We start from the raw sequence: 9,012 nt of genomic DNA, 5'->3' as shown, positions 1-9,012 counted from the left end.
TTTCACTTTGCATAAGGTTCATGTATGTTGTAGGATCTACCAGTATGTCAATCCTTTTTATGGTGGAATAATACTCCATTATATGAACATATCACATTTTGTTTATCCATTCATCTGTGAATGGACATTTCAGTTGTTTCTATCTTTTAACTATTGTGAAAAATATTGCTATGAACATTGGTGTACAGTATCTCTTTGCGAATCTATGAATTTTTCTTATTTCCATTTTTGCTACCTTAATATTTAAGTCATATCCCTGACAACGTGCTGTTTCCCACTAAGTATTTCCACATATATTTCTAAAAAATTGGCATATATTGCTTCACAACAAATATTAAACTAAATAAAATTAAAAATAAATATTACATAATACCCAGTCCCTATTCAAATTTCCAGTGATTTTTCTCAAAATTCTTTTTGTAGCCTTAATGTTTAAATGAATATTTAAAGTTCCATTCATCATATTGATTATGTCAATTGCATCTCTTTTAGACTATAATAGTCTTCCCCTTCTAACCTTTAACAATGTGCTTGACTTATTGAATAATCTAGGTCAGTTGTCATGTAAGATGTCCCACATTTTAGATTTGTCTAATTTCTTCCTTGTGGTGTCATTTAACTTTTTATCACAGTTGGGAGAGGCAGTCTGACAGTGGTCTTGCATTCCTGAACATTCTTTCATATGCAAGCCCCTCATCAATCTTTTTTTAAAAACATGTTATTATAGTAACATATATACATCTAAAATTTTTCCATTTTAACCATATTCAAGTGTTCAGCTTAGTGGTTGTAGTAGTTTGATATGGTTATGAATTCCAAACATAGATATTGGATTACATTTGTAATCTGGTCTGTACCTGGGCATGATTAAGTTACGATTAGGGCTTCGATTGGGCCATATCATTAGGGCACTGAATCTCCACCCCTTGGTGGGTGGGGACTCACAGATAAAAGGCATGGCAAAGACAGAGTTGGAGGGTTTTTGATGTTGGAGTTTTGATGTTGGAGTTTGATGCTGAAGCTGGAGCCCTGGGAAGCGAGGACCCTGAACCCAGAGAGAAGCAAGACCCTGGAAGGGAGGAACCCAGGAAGCCTGAACCCTCACAGACATCGACAGCCTTGCTCCAACACATGAAAATAGACTTTGGTGAGAGAAGTAACTTATGCTTTATGGCCTGGTATCTGTAAGCTCCTACCCCAAATAAATACCCTTTATAAAAATCAACCAATTTCTGGTATTTGCATCAGCACCCCTTTGGCTGACTAATACAGTGGTATTAATTATATTCACAATGTTGTACTAACATCAATATCATCCATTAGGGAAAATTTTTCATCACACCAAACAGAAACTCTGCACCCCATTCCTCATCCTGGATCCCCAACCTCTAGCAACCTGTAATATTTTCTGGCTCTGTGAATTTGCATAATTCATAGTTATTTCATGAAAGTGGAATCATACAATATTTGTCCTTTTGCATATGGCTTATTTCACTCAACATGATGTCAACATGATGTCTTCAAGGTTCATCCATCTTGTAGCATGTATCAGATTTTCAATCCTTTTTATGGGTGAATAATTTCCCATTTTTTTCTTTTTTTTTCATTTATTGAAGTATATCACTCATACATAAACATACATAAACAATAACTGTATAATAATAGTTGTGAACTTACAAAACATATGTAACATCATGCAGGGCTCTCATACCACACCCAACAACCAATATTTTTCACTGTTGTGAATTGTTTTCTTCTTCTTCTTTTTTCTCTCTTTTTTTAATATTACAATAAAAAAATATGAGGTCCTCATATACCCCCCACCTACCTCACCCCACTCCTCCCTCATCAACAGCCTCTTTCATCATCATGGGACAGTCACTGCATTTGGTGAATACATTTTGGACCCTGCTGAGGCATGTGAAAGTGATGACCTCCTGACTCTTTTTTTGGAGACTCATAGCTATATAAACTCATTTGTCCTTTCCATTTCCCCCTTTTATCCAAGGTCAAAAAGCTGTTTTTAACACCTGATATTACATGTAGGTTGAGATATTCTGCTGGTCTGAGTTGACCCTTTTATTCAAGGTATTTTTCTAGTTATATCATCAGCTGGTGCTTGGTAGTAAACCCTTGGTGCCAAGGAGGCTCATCCCCAGGAGTCATGTCCCATACTGGGGGAAGGTAATGCATTTACATGCTGAGTTTGGCTTAGAGAGTGGCCACACTTGAGCAACATGGAGGCTCTTAGGAGGTGACTCTTAGGCACCCTGCTGCTCTAAATCTAGTTCATATTTCAGGTGCACAGGCTCATAAGCATAGTCATCAGTATCAAGGGCTCATTGTTGGGCCATCCTTCTTAATTAGTATTTGCCAGTGCACTTGGGGAATTGTTACTGTTCCATTGGGGAATGTGATAGAGCTTCCCTGGCTAGAAACTCAGCACTCCCTCAGTTGTTGTTTTTAACTGTAACCACTATGTGTTTGTACTGTATTCATTCTTATAGCTGAGTAGTATTCCATTGCATGTATATACCACATTTTATTTATCCATTCATCTGTGGATGGGCATTTGGATTGATTCCAATTTTTGGCAATAGTGAACAGTGCTGCTATGAACATTGGTGTGCATATATCAGTTTGTGTCCTTGTTTTCAGTTCTACTGGGTATATACCCAGCAGTGGAATTGCTGGGCCACATGGCAAAGCTATAGCTAGTTTTTGAGAAACTGCCAAACTGTCTTCCATAATGGCTGGATCCTTCTGCATTCCCACCGGCAGTGGATGAATGTTCCAATTCCTCCACACCTTCTCCAGCACTTGTAGTCTTCTGATTTTTTTATAGTTGCCAGTCTTATGGAGTAAGGAGGTATCTCATTATAGTTTTGATTTGCATTTCCCTAATAGATAGTGATTTTGAGCATTTTTTCATGTGCTCTTTAGCCATTTGTATATCTTCTTTGGAGAAGTGTCTGTTCAAATCTTTTTCCCATTTTTAAAATGGGTTGTTTGTCTTTTTATTTTTGAGATATAGGAGTTCTTTATATATGCAGGATATAAGTCTCCTTTCAGATATACAGTTACCAAATATTTTCTCCCATTGTGCGGGTTCTTTTTTCACTTTCTTGAAAAACTCCTTTGAGGTGCAGAGGCTTTAATTTTGAAGAAGTCCCATTTATCTATTTGTTCTTTTGCTGCTCATGCTTTGGGTGTGAAGTTCATGAAGCTGTTTCCTATTACAGGTCCTGTAGATGCTTCTCTACATTGCTTTGCAAGGTCTTTACGGTTTTGGTTCTTATACTTAGATCTTTGATCCATTTTAAGTTGATTTTTGTATAAGGTGTGAGTTGATAATCCTCTTTCATTCTTTTACATATGGATATCCAATTTTCCAGGCACCATTTGTTGAAGAGGCCATTCTCTCCCAGTTGACTGGGTTTAGTAGCCTTGTCGAATACAATATGACTGTATATATGAGGCTCTATATCAGAACTCTCAATTAGGTTCTATTGGTCAGTTGTCTGTCCTTGTGCCAATACCATGTTGTTTTCACTACTGTAGCTTTGAAGTATGTTTTGAAGTCAGGTAATGTTATTCCTCCAATTTCATTTTTTTCTTTCAATATGTCTTTGGCTATCTTTGTCTTTCACAATTGTTTATCATTTAAAATCTATTTTGTCTGATGTAAGTATAGCTACTCCTGCCCTTTTTTGCTTATTGTTTGCTTGTAAGATTGTTTTCCAGTCATTCTCTTTCAACCTCCTTGAATCCCTGGGCCTAAGATGTGTTTCTTGTATACAGCATATAGATGGGTCATATTCAATCTTCCAGTCTGAGTCTCTTGACAGGTGAGCTTAATCCATTGACATTCAGTGTTATCACTCTCAAGGAATTACTTACATGAGCCATATTTTCTTTGGATTTGTGTTTGTCATATTTTGTTTGATTTTTTTCCCCTCTTTTTATCTTTTGGTTGCTCTTAACACTCTCCTCCAACTCTTTCTCTTCTGTTTGTTTCTTTCCTCATGCAGAACTTCCTTTAGTATTTCTTGAAGGGCAGGATTCTTGTTGGCATACTCTCTTAGTTTCTGTTTATCTGTGAATATTTTGAACTCTCCATTATTTTTGAATACCAGCTTAGCTGGATAGAGTATTCTTGGCTGGAAATTTTTTTCTTTTAGTACCTTGACTATGTCATACCATTGCCTTCTTGCCTCCATGGTTTCAGATGAGAAATCAGCATTTAATCTTATGGAACCTCCTTTGTATGTGATGGTTCTCTTTTCTCTTGCTGCTTTTAGTATTTTCTCTTTGTCTTAAGCATTGGATAATTTGACAAGTATATGTCTTGGGGCAGGCCTGTTGGAATTTATGCTGTTTAAGGTGCATTGTGCTTCCTGGACTTGTACATCCATCTCCTTCGATAGGTTTGGGAAGTTTTCAGCCATTATTCCCTCCAACACCCCTTCTGTTCCCTTTCCCTTCTCTTCTCCTTCTTGGATGCCTATAATGCATATATTTGTGTGTTTTGCATTGTGATTCAGGTCCCTAAGTCCCTGCTGGATTTTTTCTATCTTTTTATCAATTAATTCTACTATCTGTCTTATTTCAGATGTACTGTCTTCCACATCACTAATTCTTTCCTCTTCCTCTTTGAATCTGCTGTTATTTTGCTGAGAGTGTATTTTTGATTTCTTGAATTGTGCAGTTCATCATATCCATTATCTTTTTGGGTATGATTGCAATTTCTTCTGTATTCTCCCCAAGCATTTTCTTTATATTCTTAATCTCTTCCTTTACTTCATCAAATTGATCCCTAATATGTGTTTTGAGAGCTTTAATTACTTGTTTGATGTTCTGTTCCTCTTCCTGCTTTTTGGTTTGTTTATTGAATTGAGGCATGTTTTCCTGAGTAGTGGTTTGGTTTGTAGGTTTTTGTTGCTGTCTGGTTATCATTTTATCTTGATGGGTTTAATCAGTTGCTTAGCTTCTTTGTCTATTCTTGGGGTTTAATTAGTTGTTTCTGTGAGTGTGTTAAGTCTTCTCTTTGTCACTTTGTTCTTGTTATTCTATTTCCTTGTTGTTGGCTAAGTTCACTTGAAGGAAAATATTAGGGCTGGAAAAAGCAAAAGGAGTAAGGAAAGAAAATGTATAATAGTATTATTGATAGTATATGTTAACAGAGGAACCATGTGATATCTAGGAGAATGGATATTAGACTCATGTAAAGTATGTAGAGTTGTAAGAGCAAGAAAAGTAGAGTACCTATAATGAGACAGTAAACTGAATATGGGGAAGAATATAGTATGAACTAAAAGGCCAGTGTGTTCAGGAGAGATGGAAAGAGAAAAGAAAGGGCAATAATATAAATAATGAATAAAAGACAGAAAACAGAACAAAGGTATTAGAAATAAAAAGTCAGAAAAATTGGGGGCCAAAAAAGAGAGGTGGAATGTAAAAGAAACAATAAATGATGGAGGATAGAAAGACATAGAGGAAAGGGAATAGTGTTGGTGGCCAAAATCGATACACACAGAAAAGAGGAAATGGAGGATGAGGAAACACAGCAAATGTGAAGTGCTCCCTGCAGCACCTTATTAAAAAAAAAAAAAAAGAAGAGAAAGAAAAAAATAGGGATGGGATGGGGAAAGCAAGCAAGAAAAAGAAAGAAAGAGAGAGAGAGAGAAAGAAAAAAGGGCCTTGGGGGATAAAGAGGAAGGAAAAACAAGAAGACAAACCAACAAAAAAGACCAAAGTTTCAAGCAAGGACTCCTCTTTGCAGTTAAATAAAACACTTAAGAGTCTGATGTTCCCCCTTTCTCCCTTCCTCACTTCTCTCTCTTCCAGGGCAGCAGGAAAGCTGTGTGAGGGGTCTGGTAGGAGATTCAAGAGAGTCCTTGGTGAACCAGCTCAGCACAGAAAACAATGACTCTTAATTTCCAGAGAGAGAGTATCCACATCTCACCAGGAACCCCAAATATGCTATTGGAAGCTTGGAAAGCATGTTCTACAGTCCCTCTCCCTTAGGTGTGCTACAGGAAGGCTAGTTGATTTTTTGACTCCACCTTTTCCCAGACCAAGTTTCCTATCCCAGGGTGTTTAGGTAAATTGGGCTTTCTCAGCAGATTCACCACTCCTTTCTTCCCAGGCTCTCTCCAAGCCAGCTGGTATGCTCCTCCAAGCTCAAAAAAAAAAAAAAAAAAAAGGAAGGGGACCAGAAAAATGAACCCACACTCATTTGGCCCCTTCTGCACCTCCCACCAAATCCCTCCCACTCATGGAGTCAGTCCAAAACTGGACGGCTAGGGTAATCCCAGACTTCTCATAGCACTGGATTCGGGAAAAGGAAGTCTGGGATATTGCAGACTCAGGATGTTTGGATCTGTGGAACATGGGCTACAGAGGATTAGGGAGCATGGACCTGGGTACCGTGCATCTGGGGAACACGTGGCTTGGGAATGCCACCACACAATCGACAGTGTTCAGAGAACATTGCAGCCACCAGCCCTAGGGGGAAGGGTCCTGCCTCCCCACAACTTCTGACCTCTATGCTAGAAACCCACAGTTCTACCTCTAGCAAGCACTACTTCTGTCACAGTCTCTCCAAATCAACGTCAATACACCTGCCTTGCAAGCCCCTGAAACAGCCCGCTCCAGCAAGATACCAACCCTACTCAGCCGCTTCTTTGCAGGTGAGATTGTGAAGTGCCCTCACTCAGACGCCATCTTGCCCCACTCCCCCATTGTATTTATATATCACATTTTATTGATGGACATTTGGGTTGTTTCTACCTTTTGGCTATTGTAAATAATGCTGCTTTGAACATTGGTGGTATAAAAATATCTGTTCGATTTCCTGTTGTATTAGTTTCCCAAAGTCTGCCAATGCAAAATTACCAGAAATGGGTTGGCTTTTATAAGAGAATTCATTTGGGGTAAAAGGAATTCTTAGGCTATGAAATGTCCAAATCCAGGCATCATCAGAGATGCTTTTTCACCAAAGTCCCCTACTGGTAATCCTGGCATCCTGCCACATAGCAAGGCAAGATGGCAGCCATCTCTGTCAAGTTCCCTGCCTTCCCCCCTGGGCTCATGGTCTCAGGCATCTCTGGGCCTCATCTCCTTGAATCTCTTGAGGCTTCTCTGTCTTTCTGCAACTGTAGGTGAACCTGGAGTCCTATGTCACACATGGCAGGATCAAAATGGCACAGCTCCCTTTCTGTGTGTCTCTTTCTTTGTGTTGCCATTTATATTAAGCTCTAGTAAGATGGTGGAGACCCAGTCTGGGTCATGCCTCACTAACACAGTCCACTCAAAAGTGATCTAATCAAGTGATCTGATCAAGAGGTCCCTTAACTGAATCTCATGCAATCAAAAGGTACCATACCCACAGGAATAGATAAGTTCAAAACATAATCTTTTCTGGGATTCACAAAATTTAAACTGTCATACCTGTTTTCAGTTATTTGGAGTATATACCTAGAAGTGGGATTGTGAAGTTATATTATAATTCTATGTTCAACTTTCTCAGGAATTGCCAAACTGTTTCCTACAGTGGCTCCGCCATTTACCTTTCTACCAACAATGTACAGAAGTTGCAGCTTCTCTGCCTCCTTGCCAAACCTAGTTATTTTCCATTAAAAAAAAATAGCCTTCCTCATCGGTGTGAAATGGTATCTCATTTCCCTGATAACCTAGTGATGTTGAACATCTTTCCAAGTGCTTATAGGCCATTTACATGTCTTCTTTGGAGAAATGTCTATTCAAGTCCTTTGCCCCTTTTTAAATTGGGTTGCTTATCTTTCTGTTGTTGAGTTGTAGCAATTCTTTATATGTTCATATATCAGATACATATCAGATATATTATTTCCAAATATTTTTCCCATTCTGTATGTTGTCTTTTCACTTTCTTCATGAAGTCTTTTGATGTACAAAAGTTTTTAAATTTTGATTAAGTCTATTTTATCTATTTTTTCTTTTGTTGCTAGTATTATTGATGTCAATTTAAGGAATCACGGCCAAGTTTAAGACCATGAAGTTTTCCCCTGTTTTCTTCTAAGAGTTTTATAGTTTTACTCATGTTTAGATTCTTGATCCATTTTTAGTTAATTTTCATATATGATATGAGGTAGGGATCCAACTTAATTTTTTTTTTTACATAATGGCTATCCAGTTGTTCTGGCACCATTTATTAAAGAAATTATTCTTTCCTCATTTAATGTACTTGGCACTCTTTCAAAAATCAATTTCACACAAAAATGAGTAGGTTCATTTCTAGACTCTCAATTCCATTCCATTGGTCTATATGTCTAAATTTATGCCAGTGCTATGCTGTTTTGATTACTGTGTCTTTGCAGTAACTTGTGAGATTGGGAAGCGTGAGACTTCCAACTTTGTTCTTCCTTTTCAAGATCGATTTGGTTATTCTGGAACCCTAGCAATTCCATGTGAATTTGATGATTAACTTTTCCATTTCCGCAAAATAGGCAGCTAGAAATTTGATAGGGGTTGTATTGAATGTGTAGATTACTTTGAGTACTTTTGGCATCTTAACAAAATTAAGGCTTCCAATCCAGGAAATCTTTCCACTTATTTAGGACTTCTCCAATTTCTTTTAGTAGTGTTTTATAATTTTCAATGTACAATCTTTCACCACTTTGGTTACATTTGTTCCTAGATATTTTTTCTTTTAGATGCTATTGTAAATGAAATTATTTTCTTAATTTCCATTTTTTACAGCATATTGCTAGTGTATAGAAATGCAACTGATCTTTGCATGTTTACCTTGTACCCTACAATTTTGCTGAATTTATTTATTAGCTCTAGAGGCTTTCTTGTGGATTCTTTGGTGTTTTCTATATAATGAATCATATCCTCTGTGAATAGAGATAATTTTACTCCTTGTTTTCCAATTTGGATGCCTTTCATTTTCTTGCCTAATTGCTCTGGGCAATTAGCAACCCAGCACAGGGTTGAATAGCATTGTGAAAGTGGTCCCTTGTCTTCTTTAGG

The sequence above is a fragment of the Dasypus novemcinctus genome, chromosome 18 (assembly GCF_030445035.2).
Source record: "Dasypus novemcinctus isolate mDasNov1 chromosome 18, mDasNov1.1.hap2, whole genome shotgun sequence".
NCBI classification, from domain to species: domain Eukaryota; kingdom Metazoa; phylum Chordata; class Mammalia; order Cingulata; family Dasypodidae; genus Dasypus; species Dasypus novemcinctus.
This window is presented reverse-complemented; position numbering follows the sequence as displayed.